Source organism: Atractosteus spatula, chromosome 15, assembly GCF_055471065.1.
Source record: "Atractosteus spatula isolate fAtrSpa1 chromosome 15, fAtrSpa1.hap1, whole genome shotgun sequence".
Classification (NCBI taxonomy): domain Eukaryota; kingdom Metazoa; phylum Chordata; class Actinopteri; order Semionotiformes; family Lepisosteidae; genus Atractosteus; species Atractosteus spatula.
Window position 1 is genome coordinate 19,829,432 of NC_142720.1, and position 21,989 is coordinate 19,851,420.

Genomic DNA, 21,989 nt, shown 5'->3' on the forward strand with positions numbered 1-21,989 from the left:
TGAGAGCAAGACATAGTGTTTGAAATAAATATTACATCATGCAAAAGGCAATGCATCTTGAAGCAGGAGACAAATGTTATATTCCAAAAAGAGACTATCAGTTTTGACAAGCTTCGCTGAGGGCAGTGGAACAATATGGATTGGTTTCATTTCTCTAAACCCTTTGTGACACCAATATTAACACACGTATAAGTTATTATACTCACAGTAAAAACATCAAACAATAAGATTAAGTAACAACACATGACAAGAAAATAGAATAGACAACTTGTTTTTATAACATACTTAAGTAATTTGGAATTGCTGAATATTTACATAAGCCTTTGCATACAGCAACCTCTCCTATGCCCACAGGAAGAATGAGGTGGGGCAGACAGGCTACTTTGACTTGCCCTCCAATTGAGCCATTCGTCTCTTAAAACACTCAAGCTCCACAGTGACTTTTAGGAGAGCTAGCGCTGATTGGAGGAAAAACACATTCCTCTCTGACAGTGCAGCAAGCTTGCAGATGCTAGGAGCTGCTATTTTGCTGGGACCCATGAAACTCCTGGCCAGTTAGTTATAACTCCATCACCAATGAATGATAAGTCAATAAAAAAAAGAACTAAATATTATATTTTATGCACAAGTATACTGTACAACTGCAACAGAAAGAACCTCAGAAAAATAATGAACCAAGCATCACAATTCTGCAAAGCAGGATTTCTTTTCTTGGGAAACCTGAAATTAAGGGATTAAGTCTTCTTCAAAGTCACTGCTTTGCAAGGACACTGTGGGTCATCTATTCTAGGTCAAAACTGCTCTCCCCAGACTCAAATGTGTTCAGTTACCATAGCAATGGAGAGTCCATCACATTCTGATATGGGCATAAGATCAAAGGCCTTAACCAACCTGACCTCACTGGAATTACTGCATTATTGATGATTCTTTTACAACAATAGACATACACTGAAGTTCCAATCCAGAAATCTAATCTATTCAAATATAATTTACGTAAAATATGTTTAAAGTTTAGCAATAATTTGTCATAAAATGCAAGCCATTTAACAAAACAGCAGCTAGATTATCTTGATTTTAAATTAAAAAACATAAAGACAGATGGTTATTACAAAGAAATTAGTCTACCGGGCATCTGTATTTTAGATTAATAACAACAAAGCAGTGCAAGTACTGTAGTTCACTGAACAGTTAAAACATTTTTGCACAGGCTTAGCCGAGTATCTCGGTATCTTTATCCAAGCACGGTCACAATTTTGACAGGAGTAGCTTTAATTTTTTTTATGAAACATACACCAAGGATAAACAATTTGATATAAAATGTTTTACTGATGTTCCAAAATTCTCTAATTAGTAAAACCAAAAAAAATCTGTAGTTACACTATTCATGTGATTACTGGCAGCAGATTCAGGTTACAGAATGGGCATAGCACTGGGTTTTGTTCATTGCAGAATGCATAACATTCTTAAATTTAATTTTTTTAAAGAAAACCTGCAATAAATCTAAATTAAATACATGCAGCTTTTTAAAATATATTCAGTTTTTAATAGACTTTCAGCAATGTCCTTGGTTTAAAGAAAATGATCCATGCGTGTGCATCGTTTTCAATTTCATACATAAATAGGTAAATGACATACTGTATATTGTACTGTATCATGAAATGAAAACAAATACTGAGAAAATTCACCTACAATAATGATAAGGATATTGATATGATATTGTCATTGATATCAACAGATATCAGTCTATACCTAAACATCGTTGTTTTTTTTTCAGTTAGTCAATATACAGTAATATAAAAAAAACTATCCTAGGATCTTTTAAAGAATGTTAATTAAAATTGGCCTGGTGTGTTATAACAAATACAGAATGTTATTACTAAATGTGACAATGCTTCAGAATGTAGAATTTATTACTACATGCTTCCTCTCAGGGAAAATTAATTAACAAGAGCATGGGAAATTATTTACTGTGTGTTTTTTGGCAGATAACTTGTTTTCTGTCTTGCCAATCTGTAAAACACAGCCCTGCTGGCTGTTACTGACTCAAGAGGTTATTTTGACAGGGGAAAAAAAAGTTGTAACCAAAGAAAATAATATAAAGAAAAATGAGTTTCTACATTGTTGATTTTTTTACAAAACACATCATAAAAAGAGAGTAATACATTTGAGTTAATTATAATCCTATTTTATACATCATATTAACCTGCAAAAGGAAATAAAAGGATCTTCCTAAATCTAAAATGATTTTATTTGCATTTTTTTAATTTTATATTTACAGTAGGCATCATAAGCTCTAACCAAAATAACTTTATAGTCATCAGTCTGATCAGGTTAAACTGACTGATTTTGAAATAATATCTACCTAATAACAAAAACAAATATAATATAAGAACCCTATATACTGTACACTGTAAATTAATTAACACAATGCAATGTATGAAGAGTTGATCTTTCCATATGTATTGTATTCGATGTGAGATCAGTGAGTTCCCCAACATACTTGTCTATAATAAAAAAGGTCCCTGGATTTCTCAGGTGATCTTCAGGTTTCCCATTCAGAATAATTTTAATAATAAATAGCTCTCATTGCATTTCACAAGTCCTTATTAAGTGCTCAGCTTTGCTTTTATTAGTTTCTAAAGCACGCTTATTAGTTTCTAAAGCACTATTTGATGATTTTGATACAAAGTTCTTATTAGCATTGTCTTTACTTATCCCCTTTAAATATTTTAAAACTTTAATTAACCCATCCCTTAAGATATATTGTATAGTTTATTCTGTTACTTGAATAGATCTCATTTTAAGTCTTAAATTAAGCTTTTTTCCAGTGTAGAATATGAACTATGATCAAACTATCAAGGTGTGCTGTCTTATTATACTGGATTACCATAAGCGCCTTACACTTCTTAACCAGGCTTAAATAAATTGAAAATCTGCTGTGCCAATGAAATCCAACAGACACGGCAGCAAACCTGATCTTTAAACATGAAAGTAACTCAATGCAATTTAAAGACATTAAATTAGGTTTACAACACTTTACCCACTTGTCTTCCAGTTCCACTTTTTGAATTACTTAATAACTAATATTAATATGTGAAAATGATTCATTAAAGATTTATAACACAGTTATTAACACTGATATACAGGGTAGTTATTCATAAAGTATCAATAACTGATGAATAGTGGACTTCACTAAATAGCCTTGCAAATAAGCATTAATAACTACCACCCTATTATCTCTGCATTAATGTTCCCATCACGTATTATGGATTATAAGGGGCTTTTACATGAATTTGCTGCCCTTTTACTCATTAGCAGGATTGCTCGTCTCCTTGACAGGAGAAGGAAATCCATTTTCTTACTATCGTTCTTCACTTTCCAGAGGTAAATTATTTTCCTCTGCTACATCAGCTCTGCTACATCAGACCAAAAACAAGTACCAGTACAGAAATGGCAAACTAAGGAATGTTTTAGAAAATCCACAAAATGCACAGATGTAATAAAAATAGTGAGAAGAATCAAGTGGCATGATGTTAAAGCTGAATTATGAAAACCCTATAGTGTCTAGCTATTCTAGGGTTTAAAAAGTATTGTAGGAACAAAACTAAAACATTGCTCCCTCTGGTACTACTGGATTATTGATTTAGAAAACAGATATTCAAAAGAAAGGGAAAATGAAAAGGTCTAGAAACAGTAATGCTCATTAAAATCACACTGGTTGACTTGGCTGGGCTTTTATTTTTGCACCAAACATTTACTTCACCACCCATGATTGAATCACAGCCCCGGTCAGATGGACATCATACTGAGACCAAGAGCATAACAGCTTCTTTTACAGTAACAGGCAGTCACATGATCTTCTAGACCCTTCGGTATACCTAACGACTATACCTATGTCTGGCAAAATGGTGACTTGTATTTTAGGTTGCCGAAAGAAAATGAAAATGCAAGAGAAGTAGTGAAAATGGAGTATTGTTAACAGGATCTTTAAAAATTCTGTCTTTACAATTTAACATAACTTCAGGTGCGGTAACTGTATCACTTACTGGTTATGGATTCAAAGACAAGGTTTGTTAAAGGAATAAATGCTGTCTAAATGCCTGCAGATGAAATGTGAATAATCCTGCTCACAGAAGTATAATACAGTATAATTCACATGCACATGTGTACAACAGATATGTCAGGATAAACCTTACTTTGTGTAATATTTTAAAAACAGTGTCTAATAAGATATTTTAAAATTATTCACTAAATAAATGCACAGGAAATCATTAACCTCTAGTTGGAATATACTTCACATTCTGGGGAGGATGAAAGGGGATTTTCTTTTTTCCTCTGAAAGAACTCTGCCAGAAAATGTCCTTAGGTAACATTTAACGAGGCCACATCTAATTATCTTTTACAAAAGTGTTTCATGCTGGGTCCAGAGTTTAATTATTCAGTGTTCCCAGCACTGACATTCCAACATTTGTGCTGTGGCACATATGTCAGAATGCATTTTTTGATCATCTGAATTGTGTTTACAGAGTTTGGTATCTACAGGGATTTAAGATGTACTATAGTTTGAAAGGCAGTAGAAGTCAAGCTCTTTATCCAATTCACAGGAGTTTAGAAGTACAAAGTGTTTACAGTGGGGAACCTGGACTCTTAGCTCTAAGGGACTTGTGTGGATTTACAGAACAGACAGACAAGCTTCTGGCTTTTGAAGTCAGGCCACCATGTGATAACTTTATGCTCTCAGTAGACACCTTCTGAGAGCCTTGGGGTGTAGCAAAGTGTGATTCGAAACTAAACATACATTCTGACATTCAAATATTAAGAGTCTACTGTGACACACGGGACACATAGATAAGGCCTATCTGTTTTACCATCTGCCCAGGAAACAAGCTTGAAAGGTTAACTTTATAAATGGAGCTCACTGACATTTGTATGTTATGTTGCCTTGATGGCATGCCTCTCTGATACTGTCAGTGCTATTACTGACATGCAGATTGGCAATCAATTAGACATGTCAACCCAAACATGATTAGAAATGAAATCTTAATACAACCTTATCTTGTGTGTCACTTTTAATTAGCTAACTAGGAGCTCTAATTTTCATTGATGAAACAAAACAGAGGATGAACGATCTGCAAGTGAGCTATTCACAGCATTCAGCAAAAAATAATTTAATGCATATTAAATAATGCAGCATTGCTGTGTTATAAGGAATGCTGTCCTGCATGCATATCAATGGCGCTCAAAGGCACTGGATAGATTTTTAACAGCTTTCTGTGCTTGTTCTATTTTCTAGTGTTTTCTTGACTCAGTTGTCCAAGATCAACATGGTTCATTGTGTTGATAAAGTAAATGAATATGCTTAAAACAAGAGTCCAATACAGAAAAAAGCGAACATGGATAAGGCATTACATTGAGTACATTGTGCATGCCTTTCTTCATGACCTGAACTTTACCTAAAAAATGTTGGGGTTTGGCATTGCAGCACAGATACTCCAGACAGGGTGGGCAAATGATGAAGGAGCCAGGCTCCTGCTCCTTGGAAATAGGCAATTTAGCACAGCCAGTCCATCTACCAGCATGCAGCTGTGAAGCAGCAGTGCTAACCACCACACCACTCCAGTATATTATACAGGTTTTATATCAGAATGGAAAACAGAGCACAATCTCCTTGATTGGATGAGGCACAATAATATCTCTGCTGTTTTGTCATTTCAGTGGTCATAGATTTAGAAATAGTCATTTTAAGCATTTCTTATTTTCTAAACATGTTAACATAGAAGTCAAATATGTTGAGTCACCTACCACTGCATTACTTAAAATAAATTCTGTACTTAATTCAATGAATAAAACATTACCTTTATTTTTTCCTTAACTTGGGAAGGTAAAGCACTGCCTATCATAACAGAAATTACTACTGTACAGTATGTACTATCTCATACTGTAAGCTTTTAATACATCACAGGACAGTAAGTGTACTTGTTTATTTATTAATTTAATTTAGGGATAATACAGGTAGCTGTGGCTGTATTTCAGTTAGCCTTTGTTGAGCAACTGTGACTTTTTCTGCAACTGCAGAACAAAATTAAAACATAAGCTCAATACTGTAATGACAGATTAGTTATAACTGTGGTACAAATTCTAATGCCATGATATCGCTTATGGCCTAATCTAGTGTAATTTAATTATTACAGTGAGAGATATATTTAGTTTCTAGATTTAAGGAGGATCCTATTGCTCTGTCTCAGTGCCCTATTGCATGGAAGACTTCAACCCAACAGTTATGTTAACATTTACATTTTTACATGCTATAGAGAAAGTTGAAGTACAAGCATTTTAATTATTCTTTCAGAAATTCCAGGTCTTATTTAAGGACGTCATCCTGTAAATGGTAATATCAACTTGAGAGAAGATTATTAAGAAACTGACACAATATTTTTTATTTTTTAACTTCATGCAAATTTCGAAACAAAGATGTTAATTTCACATCTCAGATTTTAATCATTGCTAGTGTAAAAATAGTTGATACAAACAGATTGATTATAAAAATACAGCAACTACAGGTTAGGTTAGAAATTACCATGTGAGATTTTTTCTTTAAAAAAATAAGCACTGTAAATAGAACAATCATATAATTCATGAGATTTTTACAAATTTTAGTTTTTTTTGTCAAACAGCTGTATATTATACTTTATATTACTGATACAGATTAGGTATCTTCACACCTTATGTATATTGTACTTCAGAATTTCATAAAAACAGCTTTCCTAAAGCTACAGAAGAAACATGTACTTTTTATCCAATATCATACAATGCAGAGAACTCAAATCAAATACTTTTGTCACTTGTGCATGGCTCTGTAAAATTGCTTTTCACTGCTATGTGGCTCTAGGTTAATACAGGAGCAACCCTGATGTCCCCTCGCAGAAGCGTGGTTGCTTGTGATTCATTATGATATCGTGTCTGTATGGAAAAAGTCACTGGAAGAAGCATGAATGTCCAAATGAATTAAAAAGCAATAAGGAGAATGCTATAATGCAGTTAAATGGAAAGCAAAGTAGTTTACTGATGGTTGTTTGAAAAGCTGAATACAGAATTGAGAATGACTAAAGTCTACATTAAAAACAAACATGTGGATGATATTGTTTCAACAGTACAAGCAATATAAGCCTAACAGTAGAAATATTCAACATATAGTGTAATGTATAATTACAGTATATGCATATGTACAGTGTATTGTAAAAGTATTCAGACCCTTCTTTTATGTTTTTTACAGATTTTATGAAGTGCTTACGCATTTATTAAATTAATATTGAATTTATTTAAAAGGTGACAGCTCAAAATGAAGATTTTTGAAGGGGTAAGGTAATTTACACTAAAGATCAGCAAAACTAAAGAGAGGAAACTGAAATACAGTATGTTGATTGCCTATGCATCTGGACCTTGTGAACTCTGTACATGGTAGAATCACCTATGGCAGCAACTAAAACCACAAGCCTTTTTGTGTAAATCTCTACCTGTAAACTTTTCACACCAGCTTGGTGTAGTGTTTGTCCATTCTTCTTGGCAAATGTGTTCACACTGTCTTAAGTTGTTTGAGAGTCACTTACTGTATAACAAAGCAATTTCTAAGTACTTCACAGATTTCACAAGAATATCATCTTAGGTCTCTCTAGTGATGAATAACAAAGGTGTTTTACATGTGTTACATCATTTTTATACCCCAGTGAACAGGAAGCCGTGGAAGGCCACAATACAGTTCCTTAAACCTGAGATGAACATACTGTAACAACCTAGAACGTCAATGCAGATTTAATTTTGTTTCATTTTATCTATAAGGATAATTAGAGGTGACAATAATTTTGACACCTACCTGTACCTTTTTGAAAAATAAAATCATTACATGTTTCCAAAGACTTTTTTCCTGTGAACAATTGCATTAGAAAATAAGATACAGTTTTCCATATTTTTAGCATAAAATATTGCTCATTGCCCCTGCAGTGTTTCTTTTATCGCATTTTTTACTCACCTTTATCAAGGGTGGCAATAATTCTGGAGGTGACTATACATACTGTATATACAATTTTAATAAACTGTGTTAATCTGTGAAGGTTACTGCTTTAGGGATTAAGGGAAGAAATAGATGGAGCAGGCTGTGGCACATAATAATCATGTTTAAGAACATACTGACATCACTATTAACTGGTAACCATAATTATACATTATCTGCATTGTATTATTATGTTTTGCCTTACAGTTTACAGTATGCACAGTTCTCAGTGCTAGAATGTAAATGTAAAATACCCAGATTAAAACATTAATTGCACTGTAACCATAGAATTTAATCCTTATCTGGGATAAAATCTCTACTGTAAAAGCCACCAGTAATGTATAATCACATACAAACTGGAGAATCTGTAGGTCCCAATTGCATTGCTGATTCTGGCATAGATTAGCATAGCCTGTAAAGAACTGATGTTATCACTAATACAGGCTATACTAATTAAAGCCAGAATCATCAATTCAGTCTTCAGAATATTTTCCAATGGAAGTTCCACTTGAACTCAGACACTGCGGATTAAAACCTTAGTTAACACATAACTGCTGATCAAAGAATGGTTAAGTGTTAACAAATAAAAACAGAATTTATCATATATATACACATTTAAACATAAGGACATTATAAAGCAAGTATTACAACACAGTTCAAACCTATGAGAAACAGGATGTAATTTCAGCGGCTGGGCTTCAAACAAGAGGACTTCTGGTTTGCTAAATACACTCATGCACAATAACATTTTGAAATGTGATTCAGTGATTGTGTCAAGACAGAAATACTGTATATTAAATTGCATCACTTTGTGCTTTTTTGTTTCTGTTAGTACTTTTCTTAAACATGAAAATAAGAAAAAAGTCCTTATTTTCCGCATTTGTACTGTATGAGACATGATACAGGGTTAAGCAAATATGGCTCACATGCTTAATTTGTTTCCTACAGAAGCATGAAACATACAGTCCTACGTCTTCGTGTCATTCAGAGCTCTGTCCAGAATGTTCTGTACTCTAGCTTTGTTTGCCCTTATCTTGTACGTCTGTTTTAATGAGGTATACACTGTGCATTCTTCAATCGCTGTCCCTGCTTTTGTCTTTCCCTTGACAGACAGCCTAAAACAGAATACAGTACCTTACTGTGTATGTACTGTAGGTCTGGAGCTCGGCCAGTTGCCGGACTCATATTCACTAAAAGAAAGGCAACACATTTTCACAACTATTTTCAATATAAATCACTCATCACATTACTGTGAATCCATAATTTGAAGACTCAGATATATTTTATATTTTATATAACCTGGTTTAAACAGTATTTCCATTCTTTAGTCCAAGATTTTGTTGAGGTTGCAAAGTATTTTTCTATTTTTCTGTTCTAAACTTTAGTTTAAAAGTAATGCCTGTGAACATTTACTGTACAATATAGCAGTACTACCACAATCAAATAATGTTGGTTAATTTAACTGGTAACAATTTGATAATTTATGTAGAAGCAATAACCCAATATCTACATACTCCAAATATAATACACACCCATAACATTTTTAAAATTAGTTCATAAGTTAGAATTTGACAGAATTTGAACACATTTGAGATTTTTGTAATTTTATTCTATTACATATTAATTTTAAACATTCTGAGCTAAGTACAGAAACTTTTCTAAATTGCTGTATCTTAAAGATATGGTTGTTAAAAAAGTACGATTTGTATTCGCTGGAGAACCACATTCATAATGAAAAGTAGAGAACATTAATGAATTACAGACTGATAATCCTCCCAAGAAACTAAGTTTCCTTCCAACACATTAATACACTATTTCCTGAGACACAACACTAAAGCCCGAGGGCTTGCATCACATAGGATAATTCATCACTATTAACGCTTATACAAAATTCCCTGGGTTGTTGCAAGATGCTGTAATCTAGACAGACCTGTACATTCTTGACAAATTTGGTGAAATGCAAGAAAATAGTGTAGATTCAAGGAAGAGAACTAATAAGCAGTAAATTAATGGATGAAGTTCAAAATAGTTTCTGCTGACAAGCCAAAAGCTAACATTTAACAACTGCTTCATTAATTCTGGACAGCACCCAGTCAGACTCTTTTTCATTTAAAAACCTATACACATTGCCAAGTCAAGACAACACACTGCTTTAACATTGCAGTGAGTCACCATTTGCTCAAGAATACACCAGACAAAATTCTGATATAGCCTTACAAATGGACAACCTTGTCTTTCTCTTTATTATTACAATGTTATCATTTACCTTTCTTTGAATCTAATCCTATGTAAATACTATATGCAGCTTATTTCCTAGGTTAAACAGGAAAAGAGCCTGTCATACACAAACAGGAATAAAATTGATTGGATATGGAGCCCTGAAAGTATGAACATAATGAAAAGAAGAAAAGATGAAGAATAAAACCCTTTTAAAGACAGATTTACTGTCCATGTTAAAATTGCATTCCACGTTAAAAAATATTTCAAAGTCATTCCAAACTATAATAACTGCAGCAATTCCTTTTAAGAATAAAGTGCTGTGTAGTCTTGTATCTGATGCCTTTTAGCCGGGAAAGGAACATCAAAGGGAACATTTTCTGCTTGCAGTATACTGTACACAATGTGATGCAATAAAAAATGGTATACAACTTTATTTAACTTTACATTGGATTACATTGCAAACCTTACTTTCCTCATGACTAAAACGAAATTCATACAACCTTAACCTTTATGCCTTATACAAGGAACATTATTAACAGGAAGTCCACTAAAGGATCTTATAGAAATATTTTACATTGAGGGGAAAAAAATACTTTCAAAGTCACTGATATTTGTTAGCTAAATGGTGCAAACGAAAATTGAATAAAGGACAGGGACAGGGGCAATGCAGCATAAGATTGTGGATATAAGAATACACAGGAATCTAGAGGTTAATAAAAGTGACCATTATCTGACCCGACTGGCAGTCGCTCGCCATCTGAACGTGTATGTAAGAAGCACAAGAAAGAAAGTAATCACTCTGCTAATATCCAATTGCCAGCAATACCAGGGGAGGACATTCTGTTCTCTATGGCAATGAATGGCATTCTGTCTATTTTCCAATGCATTTCCAAGTCTAAATCCAGTTTTTAATGCTGCAGCATGTAATACAACATAAACATAATCTAATCTATAATCTACACCCATTTTCTTTGTTTTATTCTTTCTTTGTATACTGGTATCAGCATATTGTAATCACAACTCAAATTCAAGTTTATTGTCATTACACTCATATACAGGTATATGGTATAACGAAATGCTATTTAGCTAGCTTTGGCTCGGTTTCATTCTGCTCTGCTCTTCTCCCATCCAAGACCCTGTCAGCCAGTCCAAACCACGAATAAGCAAATGTTAAATCTGCAGACACCATGACACACCTGCAGCAAATCATTTTTTTTTTAAAGAAAGTATCAAGTACTGCAGGACTTAACAAAACGCCATTTGAGAATGACAGCTTTATGTTTTGAAGCTTTAAACAAAAAATAAAATGATGGAAAAAAACAAGACTACAGAATTTACAGAAGATAAGGTTCTCCGTTAAACATGATTGCAAAACTTCAGGAGAGCTCTATTAGGCTACAACATACTGTATTATACTACAATCTACAGAATTTTGAAGAGATTTATTTTGCCAGAAGATACAATTATTTGCTAATGGTTCAACCACTGGAAGTGAAGACTGACTCCTATAGTCCAGACATCACCAGTTCAAGGCTGGGTTGTGTCATTAGCCTGCTGTGGCTAGGATACCCCCAGTGCCAAGATGAACGGGTGAACTCAGGACGGACTGAGTTTTGATACTAAATTGCCGGAAGGAACTGAACAGAGGTTCAGGCACCTACAAGTTTCACATGTAATTAGACAATTGCCAAGGAAAGACTTAAAAGGAAATTACAGAAGCTACAGTATGTCTTGCAGTTTAAGCTACGTCATCATCCTTAAAATACTGTAGGTCACCTATTTTTATTTCTGTAAAGTGTTTATCTTCTTCTTTATTTCTGTTTTCATTATGGAATAAACCTCTGCATGGTCCTTTGCAGCTTACTTCCTGGCATATAGCAGCTCTACAAATTAAAATGTAAAGCTTACACAAGTATTAAGCATTGAATACTCGACTACTCTTCTCCTGTCAGACCCATCCATTAAGCAAAGTCCTCAGTAACAGAAGACGTGTTCCTCATGTGTACATAAAGCTTTTTTTTTTTCAATTAGGCCAAACACAACAAAATGACAAGGTAGTGGACCACAGTATTGCATGTGCATTTACAGCATAATATAACTAAAGAACTGAAGATTTGCCTGGTCATTAGGCATGCTGAAAAGAACAAGGGTTTTTTTTGGTATGACATACAGAATCGATCTGTTTGGTTTCAGATCACTTAACCATTGTCTTTACTGCCAAAAAAAGTCATTCAGGACTGAATTGCACTTGAATGAATTCTATATTTAGTAAGGCATCAACACAACATGGGTCTAGGTTTTGTCAGGGAAGTTTTTTCTTTAGTTAATATCATTGTTATCTCTGTGTTCTTGTCTGTATTGTCAGCAATATAATTAATTTAAATCTTCTACCATTAAAGAAAGAACATACCAAAAACTTCAGAGAAAGAAAATGTAGAAACACAAAAAGGGCAAATTCACATAGGTTGTTTTCAGATGATTCTGAAACATACTGAAAATAACATTAACTGTATCTGAGTGAAGGATACTGCAGGCAAACCTGGTTACAATAATTAAATTGGAGTTCTGTAATATGAAGGATACAAAATCAATATATCATGATTCTACCAGTCTCAGAAGAAACAAAAGCACGGTTTTATTATTATTGCTTATAATCAACAGTAAATTGCTTTCAATGCTGCAGTCTGAATGGAATGCTTACTAGTGTACCATTTATAGGTGAATTCAGACACTTTTGCCAGCTGGTCTCTAGTAACTGTAACAAGCCAGTTAAAAGGACATTTGAAAATGGCACATTCCTATTCATAACCTACCCCTCACTGGCATCTTTAACTTCATTATCATTAATTTACATACAGCTGGACATGGCATTTTCTTCACTTTCAGCCTTAATCTCATAGCTATAACAATTTTACCATAGTTTGTAACACCGAAGATTTAAGAATTAAAAAAATCACAGAACCGCACAAATAACATAATGCAACTGCAGCACTGTTTGAAGTCCAGTTATTATTCATCTTGCTACGAATATTGATGAATATTGGGCTAAATCGGACCACCCTTACTATTTTAAATTGGGTCAGGTCAGCATTTTTAATTTCTCTAAGATTCTATCTCTGATGCAAACAGATAAAAAGGTTTTCCAAGAACAATCAGTACACTGTATATAGAGCTTATCAGCATCAAACTCGCTGCTTTGATCTGAGCTTTATGCAAGTGTGGGGATTTCATTTTATTCAATTATTGCGGTATCTGGTGGAGAAAGTAGCTGATGTTAGTATTGCTAAAGAAATTCTGTTATTACGGTACAAAAATGTGCTTAACAAGTATTGAAGTGGGATTTGAAAGAGCTACAATTTTGTGTGAAATGTTAACCAATGGCCTTTTGCAGTAGTCAACACTTCCCTTAAAAGATGCTACTATTTGTGCAGCTTACCTATGTATTTTATTAATTCAAAGTAAAACCCAGATACCTTTTACAAAACTCTAATCCAAACCTTGTGTTCCAGTACTGTACTGCTCTGTTTACTGTCTTTAGAAGAAAAAGGTACATATAAATACTGTATGAGTTGTCTTGGTGATAGTATTACAATCATTCAGCTTGCATGAAATATTTCCAGTTTCAGCTAACCTACACTTCTTCATATTGCTCAGTTTGAAAGCTATGAGCATAAACCAATTGTTTATACGTTAATCCTCTTCGCTTAAGACACATCTAAACTCAACAAGTTTTATAAGTACAGTATGTGTGTTCAGGAAATAACGGACCTTAAAATGAACTGGCTGAGGTTTTGTGAATAATTAGTGTATGATCTGGGTGATCCCCTCTTCCGCAGGGGGTAATTAAGATAAAATATCTCTTACTTTTAGCATAGATTTTAACATAGGTTTTGCTGGAGGCTTTTCATTCACTTTAAGACATGAAGTTCAATTTATATTTGAGATGAATCAGCTCTTGTGAGTAATTCTGTTTAGCTAGGGTACTTGAATAAATGAATATATTTTACTTCTGAGTTACAGTTCATCATCTTTAATATTCTAGAGCAAAAAAGTGAAACTGATAAATGAGGTCTCAAATATGCTTTCCTCACATTTTTAATGACTTACTGTATAAAACAGTCTTAGATACTGTAAAAACTGCAGTACAATGGTTTGTAACTACTTCTACATTTAAATCATAATTTAAGTCACAAATTTACATTTAAATAAATTTAAGTTAAGTGGTTGTCTTTAACCAAACTTTACCCATTAAAATGAAGTTATAGTTAACAGGAATTGACAGTATTCAATAAACAGTGTTGGGCACAGTGTTCATAAAAGATGCATTGGGTTTAGTTGATTATAATTTTATTATTATATTCCACAACCCCACTGTACTCTCCAACTAAATTCTGTAATCTCTGAGCTCATATCCAACTTTATATATCTACTAGGGCTACCTACATGTATGGAACATCTAAGACAAATAACTGGAACAGTATTACAGTTAACATACTGTATTTCAGCAAAGAACATAATTTTCAGTTTCCTAAAATATTTACTCAGAAATTAAAATTGTTAATTAGCGGTCAAGTTACAGATCTTTATGATAATTAGATTATGTCATATTTTCTCCCGAGAAAAAAACATTTTAGGCATTTAGGCATACCCCTGTATTCAAAAGATCTGTCAATGTGACTCAGGAAGATATAAAATTAATACTGTTTTTGAAAAGGACATAAAGGCTTTCTTTTCTTTCTTTATACTGCATCACATTCAACAGCACAGAGAAAAAAATATCACACACTAAAACCACAGCCTTCTATTACACCTTTTTAAAACCATATTATCAAAGTGCCTGAAAGGAAACATAACTCTGATGTACGTGTCGCCTGAATATTTATTATAATAATTCCTTGGATTTCTACAAGATTTTCATTCAGAATGATCCTAAAGTAATTTCTGTATCGGGAGAAGATCCATTTAATGCATCACCAAAGACTCACCTTAGTGATCCATTCTGATCCATTCTGAAAAACAGCTCTTGTAGAGTGATGATACACAAAGTGCCATTTAACTGGGACACTGGATTTAGCAGCCCCACCTTTATAAAGAATACCAGGAGCTCTTCAATGAGCAATCATGACCTTGGTTCATCATGTCCTTCCAAGGGACTGGTTGGGAATTTATTGGCCAGACAATAAAGTGACACTGTGACCTTAACCATGGAAAGGGGGATTGAAAATGGGTTGAGTTCTAAAGTATTACTGTACCTACTGGTCCACCTGATTTTTCTCAGAAGTCTTTCAATTGTGTACTGACCAGGCACAGCTTGATTAGCTTCTAAGACCTGACAGGATCAGCCTTCAAGGTGGTATACAGTAACTATTCATTCACTGAAATATTATCTTGGTTCCATTTCTTTTTCTGGAGGCTATACCCATGTGCACTTAAGGAAAAGAGAGAGGACTTGCATTATTAAGGGAACAGCCCCACTATGGTTGTCAGTGAGGGGAAGCCTGAGAAACACAGATCTGCTGTAAATACTGTACAGGAAAATACCCAGCTGTATGTATTTTAAACTGAGTGTTATCCAATCTCCATTGATATCATACTTTCTTTTTAAGAAATATTAAAAAGCTGGAGCATAAAAACATAGGTCATTTTACATCTGTGTGCAACCAGTTCTATAACAAACCTTATTACTTTATATAAAATATCTGTAATGGAACCTTAGGGCTAATTAATTTAAACAATTACAGAAGTCAAAATAAATAAGAAATGGTCACATTTCGTTCTGTATGAACTTGAAGGTCATTCAATACTCCGTAGGTAAAACACATACCAAGGCAGAACAATAAAAGTTTTGTGCAAATTTTAAAGCAGACATTTATGTTCTCTAAATTTCTCTTGAATTTCTAGCAGAGCGAAACAGAAAATTATGCAGCATAAAGGAAGTCAATAAATGCTAAATTTATTTTTTTCAGGAATTTAATTTGCTTTAATTTGCTTTTAAATCTAAAACTTACAGAAAGTCGTTCTGGTTTAATAAATCTGTGCAGCAGTGCAATAAACAAGAATAATTACACAAGCTAAGTCATTAACAGTTGATTAGATTATTAAACAAAACTGCATTCCAAGCACAACATTTGGTATAATCTCATCACCTTTGCTGCAGCACAGTTCACTGACCACGACCACTCAAGGTTTATTAGTTATTCTGTTAAGGTTTCTTTAGCTCATCTACCACAAGCTTCTGGGTTGTAAATTATTAAGACAGCCTGGAATTGCTGTGTAGTCAGGTACACAGCAGCTATTCTGGATTTTTCAATACAAATAAATAAATAAAAACTTCTTTTGATAAAAGTCCACAAAAAATGGAAAAATGAACTCCCTTGCTATGAAAAGACAAGACTACACATTAAATCAGCAATTGATGCTTTACAGCAAGCACATATTGTACAGTACATACAATATACAGTATAGTGTATATTATATACTTGCCAATACATACTGTATGTCTCTGTCCATGATGTGATTTATCATGGTTATCTTAAATTAGGATTATAAATGCAATTTGTTTTCATGTTTAATGGCAACAATCATTCAATACTTTCAGGAATATCAAAAACACTGAGATTTTGTAACATGGGCTATAAAAACCATATAAAATTAGAACTTGATCATAAGGTACTTGTTAGCATTAGACACAAAATGCACTTCTTCAGGTACGTGATTAAGGAAATCCATACATCTAGCAGAGTATATTCACATGCAACGCAGAATAATCAAACAGAAATTCATGCTTTAAAAAGAGCATTGTGGGACACTGGACCACACTCCCTAACCACATTGTTGATATGTCCTCCCTGAGACATCATTGTCACATCTGCCGCTAATCAGAACCCTCCTCACAGACGGCCTCGTCCCAATTAAGCACCAGATGGAGGCAATCTCCACAAACACCACCAGTCTATCCCTTCATCCAATCTGAACACCTCACTTGTTAACACACCCTCTACTTCCAGACCTATTCAAGCCTTCTGCTTTTCACGGAACAGTGCTCGGTATTGTTAGCTTCTCCGGAACTTCTTGCCTCAAATTATTTACTCCCTCTTGCCGTTATTGGATATTCGAACCAGGATCTCCCCTTCTGACCTCGACCTCGTCTAGCAATTTGGATTTGTCTGCCTCTCTCCATTTGGGTAACCTTTGGTATTGAACCCGGAATTCGTCCTTGACCACGTCTCTGCTTAACGTTTTGGACTCGTCAGAAGTCTCTCCTGCCCCGGCTCCCCAGCTCCACATAGGGTTCCTCACTCGAACGACAACACGGCTTGTTACAATCATTCAGCAAGTACAGTAGGAACTAAACAAGCAATTTGGGGCCAAAAGATCACAAGTGAGAGGAGGCCATGCTAATGTTCATGCATTCTTATAATGGAAAAAGATTGATGTAATACTGGCAAATAAAGCAATTCCCTCTCTAATCCCATAAACAGTCGGTATGTGACCGTGCAACCCTCCCACAGTACAATCTGTTGAGACCACTTCTAAACAGTTACCGAAAATGAAGCAGCCCACCATCAGAAAGTCCAAAAAGGCCTCAGTTTATTAAAAACAAAACAACAAAACAGAGCTTTCAGCTCCCAACTGATGACTCACAGAGCATAACCTCTGCGTTTTATTACAGAGGCTCCTCCCCCTTTCAAACACCTTCAACACTCTTATAGAAACCCACCACCTCAATAAAAACACAAACATCACAAGAAAAATCCATTACCAAAGTCCATTACATTTCACATTTCCCTTAATATTTTAATAACTTATTGAAACATAGGGGCTATTATTTTAAAACACCAGTGTTCATAAATGGATGGGAAGACCAGCTCCCCTCCAGTCCACAAGAGGGCACCATGGGAAACAAGCCGGTGGCCATCCGGCAATCGCTTCCCAGGCTTTAAATCTGGCCCTGCCTCTGAATGTGGTTTTGACTGTTAAACTAAAAAGAGGTGAAGCTGCCGCAGCCAACAAAAAACAACCCACAAAAAGGTAAGAATTATATTTACTTAAAACTAATAGTGTATGGGACCAGGCCCATCACAAGGTAAATGAAAATAATCTGATTTTATTTCATCCTTGTATTTTCAAAGTCCATGTCAACATCAATGTCTGAATGCATAGTTGGTTCAGAACATTTTGCACGATATCAAGGCAACGCTTTGATAGTGATGTTTTCTGAGGAAATTGCTTTACATGCTCGAAATAACTGCCCATTAACCACAGTGAAACATTCTCAGTTTTGTAAACAGTTAATCCATCAGCTAAGAGTGGCAAAGAATCTTGAAGTGCGATAAAAAAAGTTTTTGAGGTTTATTCTTTTAATTCTATCACTTGAATGATGGCCAACGTGTGAAGAGCACTTCAAATTTCACAAAACAACTATTGCACAGACAGCATCAGAAATGGCAAAGCACTACATTTTATACAAGAAAAGCAAAAACAACACCTGTTCGCCAACTCACATGTATTAAGTAATTCAGTTTTTATCTCCCTGCGGAGCACAGCAGGGGATGAATAAAAACTGTGGGATGAAGGCAACTTATTAAAATGATTATATTTTAACATTTTAATATACTGTATGTACACTACTGAGGATACCATGCTTTTGAAGTACAAAGTATTCAGCAATAGAAGCAAACATGAACAAGCAATGTAATTTAAAAGAACAAAACAGAGCACTGCATTTTACTTTTATAATACTACAAACGTATTGGTTTCTGTTCAATTCAATTGCAATTCACTGATATAACTTGAATTGGTCTCACATACCTAGGATGGCTGTGTTCTTCAGGAATCCAGAACTGCATATGCATCCCAACTATACTGTATTTCAGCCCCATATAATAGAAAGTATGAGTTATTATACTGTGCAATTTTCAAATCCCAGTAAGGCCCTTTACTTAAAGTATAGTACAGTATATCATCAACATTATACTGCTAAAACTTATCAATAGAAATACCTTCTCAAAAAATGAGTGTCTTAAAAGATTTGCAGTCTATGTGGCTCACACTATAAAAAATAACACCATGCAGATCGACAAGCACAATTTTTTGCAAGAAGTGCAAAATGAAACTCATGTTAGATGCGGACATACTATATTGAACAACCAACGGCTTAGAATGACACCATGCAAAACATGGTTCTACTTCTTTTTAATGAATTATGTAAGAATGTGTAAATTATACAACAATTTATTCAGTATATCATTTCTTATAAGAAAAAGAAGATTTGAACTTTACTTTCTTTTCCATCCTGAAATCGTGCATGAGAATCATGATTTAAACCTGGGATATACAGTATTATTTAGACGGTATTGCAGACCCTATGGATTGAAAATGTTTGGTCCTTTTTTATCCATGGATAGGAAAAAAAATATTTCACTGAATCATCCCAAGACTGGTTATTATTCTAAGTAAAATATCTAATGAACAGGTATGTAAAGGGGAGCTTTGGGGGTTAAAAAGATAGGAAAGCCTTTGAGACTTAGACATAACAGAAAACTAAATGCAAATGATACTGGGGAAACACCCATAGTGCTAAAACTACAAAAACTACAGGTAATAATCTCCAAAACCTCCAGTCAATAAAAACAAAAGTACAAATTTTCTGTCTACAGATTATTTAGAATTGTTTATGAAGTCTTCATGTCAAGATGTCCTTTATCATGTGTGCAGGCTCCACAGTGCTGTACAGGAGAGCTAGCAGCAACTGGAGGTTTCATGAGTCCCTCAATGACATCACTTCCCAATCACAGGCTTTTTGACAGTCACTGCTGTGCGCAGAGCCAAGGGAACTCAGGCCAGCTACCATCCACTCTCCACCAGAGGTAATCTGCCAGTTGCACACTAATCCTTACGGAATCCCAGCACCGACGTAATTAACTTTCTTTAATGAATACCCATGGCATTAATTCACAGTTATGACCCATCAGACCTTTTTCAAATCACATCTGGATTAGAATGTGCCCATGCACATGGTTCTTTGTGCATGGAGAAACATTAAGGCACTTGTCTGCCATTATTGACCCAGTCCTCCCATAATTCACTCAGGAAAAAAGAAATGTTAAAGTCAACAATGCTACATAAAAAGCATACATATCCTGAATTAATACTGTACCTGGTTCTAATGCAACTCAATATGAGCTTTTAAGAATCCTTCCATGCCATAGGGATCACTGAAAACATTGATTTCCTGTAAAGGGAGTGGCAAGATCCATGATAATACTAGAAATTAGAGACTGAAAAACCACAGTCAGCTCATTCATTCCTCTTGAGAGAAAAAAACACCTCTTTCCAGGATGACAGATAATAAAGCACTTTTTACTACCACACTGCCTATAAATCAATCCAGCTTTCATTTCCAATGGGGGTTATCATAAAACATAAGAACATTCTCACATTTTAAGATTTCTTCAAATGTCTTTATGTAATACGTGTTTACTAGTATCTCTTTTGCATTTGACAGTTTGCAGGTTTGCATAAGGCTTCCAGTGTCTGCATTTATAATCATTTAAAAATGTTAATTAATATAAGTCATAAAATATTTATACATTTGCCCACAAGATTTTTATTTGTACCTTCCCCAGTTAAGATAATATTAATGTTTCACTGTATTTAATGATTTTTGAACAAACCTACAAATGCTTCAATAATAGGACTCCTTGTGCACAGAGACATAAATTCCTATACAGTACTGAAAAAAAAGATAATTAAATCTTCTCATCTCCACATACAATTGCAGATAACACAGAAACAAAATACAAAATTTGTATTTAGAAACAAAACACAAATTCCACTTGACTCATTTTAGAACAAGACTTTTTAAAACAACAACAAAACCTTATAGCAAAAATGTATAGAATATTAGGATAAAAGGGTTATTAAAATGGATGAAAGATGCTTTATGTGGAGTTCTGGACACTTACCAAAGTCTTGAGAGAGAAGATGAAGAAAATCACCTGCCAGATAACCACAGCTTTCAATCCTGTAGTCCTCTGGAATGTGCACTGCCTCAGATTGTGTCATTGTGACTGGAAACTGCGGGAAAACAAAAAAAGAGAGAACTGTACAATAATCCTGAATAAATCCCAAGTCAATCTATTATAAGGACAAACTGTACCCTGGAACCCTCTTCAAAACTTTGTTCTCTGAGCCAAGAGTTTCAGAGACACAATGCAACAATTTTAAATTGAGATTATTTTTAACAGGATTAAATGAAGCTCGGATAGAAAGATATAGTACAAGCAGCCTCTGGATATTTTTTTTTATTGTGTCAAGATAAAATAGTTTTACAAAAAAGACACAGGACTCGCACGCAATGAAACACAACCAGTTAGTTTGACATTAATCAGCGTCATTTAATATACTGTACATAAGCTAGTGTAACAAGTAGAAGACCATCTAACACAGTCCCTTAAGTGTCACATTCAGCATATGCCTGCTGAGAGGTTGTACAGTGAGGAAACAGAAAGCACTTTTCAAAATCACAGTGATTATAATTTTCATAAACTGGGAAACATCTTCACATTGACTTCCTTCCTCAAATGAGTAACAGCTCTGCAGGGATTCTACATTTAATCTAAGATATTGACTCCATTACCCCCAATAAGTCAAAGTGCAGACCACAATATTTCCCTCAATGGAACAAAAGGTCAGTGTTTGGTCCACTTAAAATAATGGA

At 34.4% G+C, this 21,989-nt stretch overlaps 1 protein-coding gene across 1 annotated transcript in view; it reads right to left on the reverse strand.

Moving 5' to 3' along the window:
- The window catches only part of chrm3b (cholinergic receptor, muscarinic 3b), an 89,848-nt gene extending 68,502 nt beyond the window's left edge, over nucleotides 1-21,346 (reverse strand). Inside the window, exon 1 of the mRNA XM_088933966.1 lies at nucleotides 21,235-21,346. The gene's annotated coding sequence lies outside the window, so the exon portion shown is untranslated. The remainder of the gene's footprint in view (nucleotides 1-21,234) is intronic.
- Between the last annotated feature and the right edge of the window lie 643 nt (nucleotides 21,347-21,989).